This window comes from Haliotis rufescens, unplaced genomic scaffold, assembly GCF_023055435.1.
Source record: "Haliotis rufescens isolate VD_foot unplaced genomic scaffold, xgHalRufe1.0.p SCAF_1, whole genome shotgun sequence".
Lineage (NCBI taxonomy): Eukaryota > Metazoa > Mollusca > Gastropoda > Lepetellida > Haliotidae > Haliotis > Haliotis rufescens.
Window position 1 is genome coordinate 78,883,208 of NW_025963779.1, and position 12,775 is coordinate 78,895,982.

Here is a 12,775-nt window from a genome sequence, read left to right on the forward strand (position 1 = left end):
GCAGCCCTCGGTACGAGTGTCCGTTGTTGACGTCTAGCCAATCTTTGGAGAGCTCTTTGGGCTTCATCTCTGACGTGTTCGTACTCGAATATAAACTGAATCAAAGGAGTATGGTTTAACAGGGTTCGCTTAATGCTTCTATTCGTCGTGTCGGGACGAGCGATACGTCGCAATATTCTCAAATAATGGTTGTGGGGATGAGGCTGCAGGAAACGACGATTCTCACCACGTGTTACCGGGATGCGAGCATCGAGCAATCGCTTTACGATGGCTTTAGTACCCTTGATTTGCTCGCCGTTCATGCTGCGAATATCGCGCAAGGTTTCTTGGTAATCATTCAACGAAAGAAGTTGTCTGAAAAACGTGTAATGTCGCAGGACGTATCTCGCCATGTCTGAATCTCACGGTGTCACACTCGACAATGAAACGTACTCGTGAGACTTTGATCTAAATTAATATTTATATATTGGTATCTCACTGACTTACGTTCATGGTCAAGGCCAGTGCTTATTATTGATAAAAACTTATGTATATGCGAACCTGAGATCTCATGATTGGGCTTATGAAGCCTTTTGTTGGGGGTCTCCATTCACTTCATGTAAGGCCTGGCCTCTATCCAATGTGGAGGTGGTCGGGTAGCCTAGTGGTTAAATCGTTCGCTCGTCAGGCCGAAGACCCGGGTTCGATTCCCGACATAGGTACAATGTGTCCCCCGCCGTGATATTGCTGGAATATTGCTAAAAGCGGCGTAAAACCATACTCACTCACTCTATCCAATGTCAAGCCACAGGGGAACACACAAACGAGTTATGCCTTTGGCATATATTTCTTGTGATTATGGAAAGGGTGTTTTTGCTTTTATTTATATACAATACACAAATGCCAGAAATGGAAGTAAACATTGTTTTGCCCATTCTTTATGTCCCCGTCATGTATTGCCATGATAGTGCGAATAGAGGCGATCAGGTTGAGATTATTGGATTACCTTGACATCAGGCTCATGACACGGTTTGTGAAAACACATAACTCTTTCAGCTTGGAACTAAGTGTTGATGCAAGAAACACAAGCTTCTGACACTCGCACCCACAGGGATCTTTAATACATGATGTTGAGCGTTAATCACAATGTTCAATACAAACGTTGATGAGAACAATATTCATTCAGACATAATCGTTGGTGAAGGAGTTGAATTGAAGAGCTGACGTTGAACGGTAAGGACGACTTCAAAATACAACTTCAAACTATGTTTACGTTCTAAGGCGTTATAATGAGGCAATTTCAGTCTCGTTATAAGACGACTATCTTTGTTTACATTTGTTTACGTTGAATACGTTGGTGGGTGAAGTTGGGAAAAAATTATACTGCAAGATAACTTTGAAACTAGACTTGTCCAAAACTGAAATTGATAAATAGCTAAACTGAACTTTGACTTTTCAAGTACAACGTAACCATGGCAACTAGTCAAAATTATTCAATAGTTGATGATGAGAAGATGAAGGTGAAAGTGAAGGTCGAAATCTTAGAAAGGTTAGAACTGAAGAATAAACAGATAGCAGCTACCACAGCAGTGACAAAGAAGCGCAACGAAATCACAAGGCTCATGGAACGTTGAGATAATTTGCATGTGTTTTGATACGTATCTTGCTGCATTAGAAACAGAAGAGCCAAAGAGTATTGAGAGCAAGTCGAATACAGAAAAGCAACAAGACTTTATCAAATACAGCGATCACCTTTCCCAATGGATCTCAAGCACAGGAGTTCAACTTGCAGACAACATCGACTTTGCTTCAAGATTTCTGCATTTACACTAAGTTTGATGCTTTAAGACAAAACAGGTAAATTTGGAAATTCTCATGAAGTGTTTGATCATGTAATAAAGGTGAGCTTATGTACCTTCAAATTATCACACACAATTTATTTCACAAGTCTGATGCAGATCAATACGGGAATATAGAGGGCCCAGCTGATTTATCCACGTCTGTAACAGATGTGATTCGTCATCCTATTATCATTAATTATAACCGCCTCCGTGGTCTACTGGTAATGCGTCGTCCCGGACTCGGGATATTGCGGGTTCAGTCCCCGGCCGCGTCATACGTCATACATGAAAAGATGGTATTTGATGTTTCCCTGCCGGATGCTCGGTATTAAGGGGCTAAAACAAGCCGACTCTAGCTGTGTCTGAATGGAGTATTCATGTTTAACTGCGACATGGTTCCTGAGTGGGCTAGCACTATAAAATCGTCATTAGTCGAGACTAGAACACACACACACACACACACACACACACACACACACACACACACACACACACACACACACACACACACACACACACACACACACACACGTGTGCATGCACGTCGCTATATATAAGTGCAATAATCTCGACGATAAACCCCATTCACATTCCTTCACCTCATCATATGTATTACCAAAATATCTTCTAACTTGGGCTGGTCGCATTGTAAATGAACGACGATATACATGAGTTAAAAAACAAACCCAAATGATCGAATAACTACAAATAGACTTGCGTGAAGTGTTAACGTTATAAAAGAAATGCCAGCACAAAAGTAGACGAATCCTTCTGGTCCAGCAACAAACATGGCCGACCCACATAAAAACTGAACCATAAATGCACATGATATGGCAACCACATAGAACGATGTGATCTTTGGTGTTATTGCAATGACTTGACCGGACCATGTGAACCCCGCAGACACCAGAGGGGCAGTGAAGAGACCGAACAACGCACACGCTGCCCAAAGAACTGGCGTGCCTAGCCATTCAACCATTGCTAAAGTAAGTGAGCCCAACAGTGTCCCCAGGAGGCAGATGCATAGTATGTATGCTTGTTTGTACCCTCTTGGCAACAATACTGTTAACATACGACCAATAAAAAAAATAAACCAGAAGAAAGATGTCATCACTGACATTGTGTTAACCTTGATGTGAAGGGAACTCGTCACGCCAAATGTGGTAAGGAGAGATGCAAATGCAACAGAAATGCCTTGGTTACAGAAAAGGAACAGGAACATCAATACAAAATACAGATTCCCAGGGTTAGTGATTCCTTTGCTCGAGTCTACTGTCTCGTAGGAATCGCTGGGGCAATGTGTTCCAGGTTTGATATAGAAATAGAGCTCCATGATAATCGCCGGTATACCTATTGTCCCCATGATTAGGTATGGATACTCGATAAGTGTATTGAAGTCAGAACAAGCAGTGGAATTGTCAGCACATGTGAGTTCCTTTGAAGACTGAGACGTGTTCTGTATACGTTCTCCAAGCTCTTCCATGTGGTACTTGTTGAGTGGTGTCACTAAACTTGTGTTAGATAGGTTTTCAACTATATGATTTTCGAGGGTTGTGTTGGGTTTATAAATGTATGCCTTTGTCAGGACACCGTCATGAAGAAAAGGGTTGAGCAGTAGAGGTCCCAGCATCGCCCCTGAAGCACTCGATGCCATCACGAGGTGGAGTATTCTTTCGTTCCCTGCCCATATCCGATGCACCAGTTGAAATAACCCTGGCAAAGAAATGAGCATTATGTGTTAGACGTATTGGATTTCTGAAATAGTTCCAAATAATTCAAATTGCTGCAGTTTACACCCTTGGAAATCCGGGTTAGTATTGGTCTTTAACAACCAATGCTTGTCGTAAGAGGCGACTAACGGGGTCGGGTGGTCAGGCTCGCTGACTTGTTGATGCATGTCATCGTATCCAAATTGCGTGGATCGATGCTCATGATATCAACCAATGGGTTGTCTGATCCAGACTCGATTATTCACAGACCGCCTTTATATAGCTGGAATATTGATGAGTGCGACGGTAAACAAACAAACAAACAAACAAACAAACAAAGCTGCTTTTTAACATTATCACAGCCTTACGGGCAGACCATTTGATATTCTGTCTCAGACAATGATAAAAAAAATAGTTTGCCCTTTGGTTTTACAAAGAAACAAATGCTGTTCTGAAAATTAATGTTTTGTGGTCCCCCAAAATGTGTCGCTCAGCCCAAAACTCCCAGCCCACGTAGAATAGACCACGCATTGTCCTAAAGATGTGTACTATCAACAGTAAGACACCCCCGTTGGAAACCCGGGGCAGAATATGTCACCAGTGGTCCATGCTTTTTTTAACAGCCGATACAAGGGTTTCCGTCGGTAAACCCTGCTTCAAATTTTGCCTGGGTTAAGGCAATCTAACCCCAACCATGACCCCACATAAATGATTATTTGATACTTCTAGCCAGGGATTACGAACGGACGTTTTACCCAGCAAACTGGGGACTGGTCAGATTCAGTTGGTTGCATGTCATCATGCATCGTCATTGGTGTGTCGAGTTCAAACTGAATAACTTATACAGGCCGATATATAGCTGGAGTATTGTCCTACTGCGGCGCAAAACAACACACACTAATCAGCAGTATATCAGGATACAAGGTCCTCCTCATAATCAAATGACCATCTCTCAATGGATAAGAGGCTTTGTGGACTATCAGTGGTATTACAGCAAAGACTACTCACCGCATAAGCCTGCCTCTGTAGTACCTCCCATTACAAACATGGCGACTGCCGTGACGTAGATGCTTCCGCTGACTGGAAGGATGAAGAAGCTCAGGCTGCAAAGGATGAGGCAGCAACAGGTGATCAAGTATGGAGATATGTGTGTGAGGAAAAGGGACGACACAAACTGACAACTAAAGCATCCGATACCTTGGGAAAGCAGGAGGTAATTCAAGGCGCCCGGGCCTATTCCCAACAGACACTGCAAGTCCGGAAGGCTTGGTCCAATCACTCCCATTGGGAGGCCCTGGATAGAAAACGACTTTCAGTTAGAGCTATTTAACAAAGTGTTTGTTTGTTTGTTGTTTAACGCCACACTCAACAATATTCCAGCTATATGACGGCTGTCTGTAAATAATCGAGTCTGGACAAGACAATCCAGTGATTGACATCATGAACATCGATCCACGCAATTTGGATACGATGACATGCATCAACCAAGTCAGCCAGCCTGACCACCCGATCCCGTTAGTCGCCTCTTACGACAAGCATAGGTTGCTAAAGACCACTTCTAACCCGGATTTCCAATTATTTGGAACTATTGTAGAATACCAAATCTCCACTTACGACAAGCATAGTCGCCTCTTACGGCAAGCATGGGTTGCTGAAGACCTATTCTACCCCGGATCTTCACGGGTCTTTTAGAGACACATACCATTATGGAACATGGGATTATAATAGAACAATGCTACTATGGGTTCAAGAAGTATAAAGTGACAAAACCCTTTCCATAATAATGAGAAATCTCAACAAAACGCAGAGTTCATTGTACGATTTTGACCACTAGTATATCATGAGCATGTGGCATGTGGCACTTACAGATTCAAATAACACGTGGCTGTATGAACTGTCAATATTCAATATATTATGCCACTTTCCAGTAATTACTTTAATGCAAAAAGTGGGCACTCAATCACTATCAAACAGTGATGACACCAGTGATGATACCAGTGATGATACCAGTGATACCAGTGGTATATAAACAGTGACGCTGAGATATTTGAAGACACTACTGACCAAATTGATGTACATTTTATTTGAATATTTAGAATCGAAATCAAATCCAGGCAGATATATATGTCAATATAGTAGCGCTTCCTTCAGTGTGGGGCACCGCCAGTGTCGATGCATATCCACTATGCTTCAGTGTGAGGCATGTTCATTGTCGACGTGTAACCAATGTGCTTCAGTGTGAGGCATGTTCATTGTCGACGTGTAATCAATGTGCTTCAGTGTGAGGCATGTTCATTGTCGACGTGTAACCAATGTGCTTCAGTGTGAGGCATGTTCATTGTCGACGTGTAATCAATGTGCTTCAGTGTGAGGCATGTTCATTGTCGACGTGTAACCAATGTGCTTCAGTGTGAGGCATGTTCATTGTCGACGTGTAATCAATGTGCTTCAGTGTGAGGCATGTTCATTGTCGACATGTAACCAATGTGCTTCAGTGTGAGGCATGTTCATTGTCGACGTGTAATCAATGTGCTTCAGTGTGAGGCATGTTCATTGTCGACGTGTAACCAATGTGCTTCAGTGTGAGGCATGTTCATTGTCGACGTGTAATCAATGTGCTTCAGTGTGAGGCATGTTCATTGTCGACGTGTTACCAATGTGCTTCAGTGTGAGACACCGCCAGTGTCGACGTGTAATCAATGTGCTTCAGTGTGAGGCATGTTCATTGTCGACGTGTAACCAATGTGATTCAGTGTGAGGTAAGGTCACTGTCGATGTTTAATTCAGTTTGAGTCAGTGTGAGGAAGGACCAATGTCGATGAGTATCCAATGTGTTTCAGTGTGCAATAATGTTGTGTAGTGTATCTGGTTAGGTGTGAATGTAATAAACTGAAGGGTATTGGAGATGTGATCATCATAAACCTTAAACTAATTTTGAATTAAGCATAATGTAGTAATACATTGAGCTACAGTTGTTAATATTATTTTTGGTATATTATACAGTCAAGTTCCGTTAATCCGACATTGTTGGTTCAGTATGATTATGTCGGATTAACGAGCATGTCGGATAAACGAAATTAAGTAGTATCAACGTTCGGACAACTACAAGATAGATTATGATACAAAGACGCTGTAATAGAAAAAAATGAAAAATGAAATATTCATATTGTTATGTTACATTGTTACCGGAATATGTTTTCTAATCATGCAACCTCTGAAGCTTAACTGATTCAAAATACTTTAAAAGGCATAGTCTGGAATGGATGTCGCCAGTTTGAAACTGGTACTGCAAAGTTCAAGAAAGCGGCTTTCTATGTGGCTACTGTCGACTTCCTGTTAGTCATTTCATTACTCGGTCAAACTTCGCGAAATGTCGTTCTAACGTGACCTGTAAAGGGGTGTCCTCGATAGTAATCTAAGCATGTAATTAAAAGCACTGATTTAATCGGTTCCCATCGTTAGTGTCGGATAAAACCGATTGTCGAGACTTGACAGTACATTAATATACCGCAGGTATCCAGGTATTTGCTCAAATGCGGTTTTTATTTCTTCCCCGACCAGTGGATCCGTTTGCAATCCAGTTATAATTCTCAACACCCTGGGGAGTATACAATTCAAGCTGCCTGGGGGGCGAAAAGGTTTTTACACCCACCTCACATATGGAGTACCCATTCCCTGCTAGGTGAGCTACTTTACAGCATATTTAAAAAAGAATACAGTAAACTACGTTTATAACGAACACGCTTATAACGAACTTATTTTAGTCCCGGCCATTTGTTATATATATTCTGTATATATGCTTACACAGAACTACGGTTATTACGAACTTAAATTAGTGGTCCCTTTGAGTTCGTTATAACCGTAGTTTACTGTAAATACAATTAATGCAATAAGAACTCCATCGTTCCAATTCGTGTGCATACAGAAGTCCAATACCAGTGCTTGTTCCTTCAATTATAGGGCGGTCGGGTAGCCCAGTGGTTAAAGCGTTCGCTCGTCACGCCGAAGACCCGGGTTCTATTCCCGACATGGGTGCAATGTGTGAAGCCCATTTCTGGTGTCCTCCGCCGTGATATTGCTGGCGTAAAATCAAACTCACTCACTCACTCACTCATTCCTTCAATTATAATTACCCGGTTTTTATGCAATGAAGTGAATTACCCTAGCAACATGTTACACTTTTGGTTGACACAATAAGCTCTTCCTTTCAATAGACAGTGGTAGACAGTTCAGCCTGCTCCATTCGTACTTCAACTGTTGAGCTGAGACCGCGGTGTTAAACCCAAGTCGTCCTACAACTGCGCAGTGATACCATTGCGCCAAAGGCATTGGCCATGGTAATGTGGTTGCGGTATAAAGGTAAACATCTTACATCGATTGTGACAAAGATTGTTTTGTGAAACCCATATTTGACGTTGTAAGAAACACTGCTGAAGCTGGATCAGACAAACCAGTGATTGATATTATGAGGAACGCCTGACGCCGTCAGGGAACGATGACACACATTCAACCAAATCACGAACCCGACCACCACATTTGTCGACACTTACGAAATGCATAGGCTGCATAGGCTGCATAGGGTCTGTTGTAACCGGGAATCCCAATAGGTCGAGGGTGTAAGGTTACACGGCCAGGGGTCTGTTTCACGGCAATCTAAGCGCTACGATGATCGCAGATCTATGTTTGAGTCTATGCAAGTGATGATGGACTAAGATCGTCGCCGATCCACATTTAGTCGGCTCTTAAGACAAAACACAAGGCCTATTCTGCCTCACAGAGTATAGTATGAATATGTACTTACAATTACGAAGCCGTGAAAGAGAATTATCGCATAATGCATGGACATCCATAGTTCCATTGATAATTAGATTATATTCTGCAACCGCAGAGATATTCTCAGACACCGAGTTTGCACACCGCCTTCGTATTCCAAGACACGTTTCCACAGCTTCAAATAATATTATGTCCTGAACAAAGCACATACACTTTTAATTAGTTGCCAATTTTGTGAATACAGAGTAAATTTCATATGGAAAACATCACGCAGCAGCTGTTGTGTAGTGAATTAGTAATCTATGTATATTATGTTGGTTTATTTGTTTCGGTCTGAGAAGCCGGAACTACGTATAACAGAGCGCCTACAAGACTCAGTGGATAGAGTGTCCGCCGATGTGTAGAAGGCTGGTGGTTCGATCCCCGGCCCCGTCATACCGAAAGACTGTAAAAGATGGTACGGTAGGCTATGAGTCAGTACAATGTATCGAAGTGGGTATCCATGCTAAACCGCAGCATGGTATCTCAGTGGACTAGCACAATTAAACCGGCATTACTCCGGACGCACGCACACACGCGCGCACGCACACACTCTTTTGCATAAGCAGTGTATGCACGTGGATATATAAATGCAATAATATTGAATAAGACGTAAAATCCCATTTCACCTCACCTCCTGATGAGACAACTGATCGCATCCATATTTCCGAGGTCACCACCCTCAAACTGTATTATTGTGGCCGGGAGCGGACATCGCTATCTCGCCTTCAATTACGGCAGCGATAAAGCGGTAAGCAATACCACGAGACGAGAAAGCGATAGCACGAGACGAGAAAACGATATGAATATGTTGTCGCTTTTTCGAGATAAGGCAATGTTCCCTCTGTTTCTGTACGATAGAAAGTATGTATGCTTTTGTTTTCTTCATTTAGTCGAGGTGAGGTGAGGTGTGTTGATTTTTCCATTCACATTTCAAATTATGTCTATGGAAGGGATGTTGGAATTTTCTTACTGTTATCTAAACTGTATCAGACGCAGGCGATTTTAAAACAACCCACTGATTTCTGAGTAAAAAGTATTTGATTGATATACGGTCCTATTCAGTCCTATCCTATTTATGTGACCATCACGCAGTCAGCGCGTGGCGGGTCGTGTCAACCGCTGTGAGTGAGTGGGTGAGTATGGTTTTACGCCGTCTTTCGCTATATTCCTGCAATATCCCGGCGGGGGACACTGGAAATCGGCTTCACACATTGTACCCATGTGGGGAATCGAACCTGGGTCTTCGGCGTGACGAGCGAACGCTTTAACCTCTAGGCTACCTCTCTCATCGCTGTGACAATGGTGTTGTCACAGTTGATATGTGTACTTGGATCAAACCACACATATGGAGTGACATCCTAATTAGTGTGGCCACACAGTTGACGTTGACAACAATAAGAAGTGCAGTACTCTGATTATCGATAATATATGTTAAATCAGCTGTCTTCCCAATATTTTACGTATATTTTAAGTATAGTTTTGTTTGTTGGTAGGAGGGCTGTGTTTTCTGTGGCTGCCCCCATTTGTCAAGCTGCCATGTACATGTATGTATGTATGTATGTATGTATGTATGTATGTATGTATGTATGTGTGTGCCTGTGTGTGTGTGTGTGTGTGTGTGTGTGTGTGTGTGTGTGTGTGTGTGTGTGTGTGTGTGTGTGTGTGTGTGTGTGTTTTGCAGGCACATGATCATTGAATTGAATTTCAGAAGAAGTTTGATGTTTGTTCTGTTGTCCAAGAAATGAGGTTACGGGCTAATGACGCTCTTAAAAGTCATGTATTTGACTTAAGGTAAAGACATTTATGATATACTTCAATGTGAAAGACTGAGCTTTCTGAAGTTGAGAAAAGTGATATTTTCAATGCAGTGAACATTACTATTTGACGGAACTATTGTCATACAAGAGTAACTTCCCCTGAAATTGTCTCCCTTTATCGTAAGTGTCTAGCCCGTGCACGAACTGTTGACGACCTTGTTACGTTAGTTACACATTGACAAGGCAAAATAATGACAGATGGTCATTTGAGGAATTAATATCACGCCTTGCCGTTTCATTATAAACTTTAAACTTCTCATTTAACTCGTCAATCGAGACTGTTGGTTTCGCAAAGTGCCATTTTTGTTACTTGACCAGCGTGTATTCTTTCGCTTCCAACAGCTGTCTAGTAGTTTTCAGGAATATTTTTGTTTAAGTTGATTTTGTATATAATCATATCTAAATGTATGATAAGGAATTTGCCCCTAAATATTTCTTGATGCTTTCGTTTATAATTTTTAAGATTTTGCAAACACGAAAATACGTTTTAAGTCGCAAATAAAAGGGGTGGTGAACCGTCCCTGTGTATTAGTTTCAAGTTTTTACATTTGTAATGAAATAATATCATTTTCCGGAAGACAACTACACGAATACTATATAATAAATAGGATATTCCATGTGTCGAGTGAAAGATCATGTCTCTCTCATCCTTTACCCCCGTCACTCGATTAGAGAAACATGATATTACACTCGACACATGAAATATCCTGTATATATCTAATCAATCTGTATTTTTGAAGGGAAACATGACAGCGTTATTTAAAACTTTTGTCTGCATGATGTACATGCATCCTAATCAATACAATTGTCATTCCTAAATCGGAAGACCAAACAAGTATCTGAGACCATGTTTAAATATAGAATGAAATAACTAATATCATTGGATATGGGTGGGGTAGGCAGAAAACTATTATTACCGATAAAATGGGCAATTAAGTTTCGCAAAAACTTTCAGTTGAGGTTTTGCGAAATATAATAAAACTAACAGTCTTTTCCGTTGTAGTGTACGTGACTCTTTCTAATTTAATATAAGAACGTAAACACACGAGTGTATGCAAACGAAACGAGATAACATTCTGTATCTTTATCCAATAAATTCATCTCCACCACAAAATGTTGAAAAGTTCTCGGTATAAAAGATAAAATAGCGGCGAAACTTATAGAAATGGATAACTGAGTATCAACAAAAACCTTTCTAATGTAAAGCATTTAGGAAATATCGCTTTCTCGCCCTAACGCTTTATTGCTTTCTCGCCCTAACGCTTTATTGCTTTCTCGTCTCGTAATATCGCTTTCTCGCTCTATGGCTTTCTCGTCTCGTAATATCGCTTTCTCGCTCTATGGCTTTCTCGTCTCGTTATCACTTTCTCGCGGCCGTAACTGAGGGCGAGCAAGCGATGTCCCCTTTCGGCCACTAGTGTGTAGAGCCATCTTCAAATAAGTTTGTCTTTTGTATCTGGCAGCTGTGGAAATGTGACAGATCCGGGATATCACGAAGCCTCATTTGAAACAAATAACCTTTAAATGCGCACACGGGTGAAAGCCTTCCCGTGCTTGGTAGCGCATTCAAGTTAATATAGAGGTAACAGGGCGATATGCACCTCTCTCCAGTGTGATCAATGATATTCAACGCTGCTGGAAACAAAAAAAAACAAACAAATTGAAATTCAAAATGAATTATTTTATGAGCACACAGAGCGTTCTATATGTGTTATTGTCGACACTAAAAAATTCATACATTATGCATTATCGTCCTTTGATCATTTTCAAAGCAAACCGGATGTAGATATTAATTATTCAATGATTTTGAACACTTTAACAAGTCACACATCAACGATAAAATTTGAAATACCAATTTCAATAGTCAGCTAATTCCCTGCATCGTTTCAGATATGGTTTCGAGTGGTTTAATATGAAAATACTGAGCTGACCTTGGGCGGCCTTGATATATCACAGTTTCTGTGAACTCATTTTGCATGACATGACATGACATGACATGACATGACATGACATGACATTTGTTCAGAAGAACAAATACGCTGTCCACTGGATATGCGAAGGCTGCATTAGTTGACTGATCAAGAGTGTTAAATAACAACACTGCTCGCGTGGCACAAACCATATGCAATTTTCGTTTAAGGTTGGACCGGCTTGGTAAGCGAATCTTGCGGGAAAGTGAATAATTAAAAAAATGAAAAAGATCGAAGATGGTGGCACGGTACCATTAAAGTATCATTGGCGATAGTTTTTGAGATTCACACAAGAAGCTCTACATCTCGTCTACAACAACGCAGATGTTGGCGGAGTTATGTTTCATACTTTCTCGAGAGTATCACAATACGTTTAACCAAAACAGGTTGTTTTGAGTAACCAATGTCTTTATGGTGCCTTCACACAACCAACGCCATTGTTTCTACTTTAAGCTGTTTACAGAGTAATATCTCCAGGTCAAGGTCGTATCGGGACTTGACACAATTCATGAAATGGTATACCACTCCCCGTTTGCATATCAATCATGGATGTATCGTTACCCTGTTCTGTACTGTAATGTACAGGTGTATGACCAGGTAAATCAATGACAAAGAAACAATAACACTTATGGTAACGTAAATGA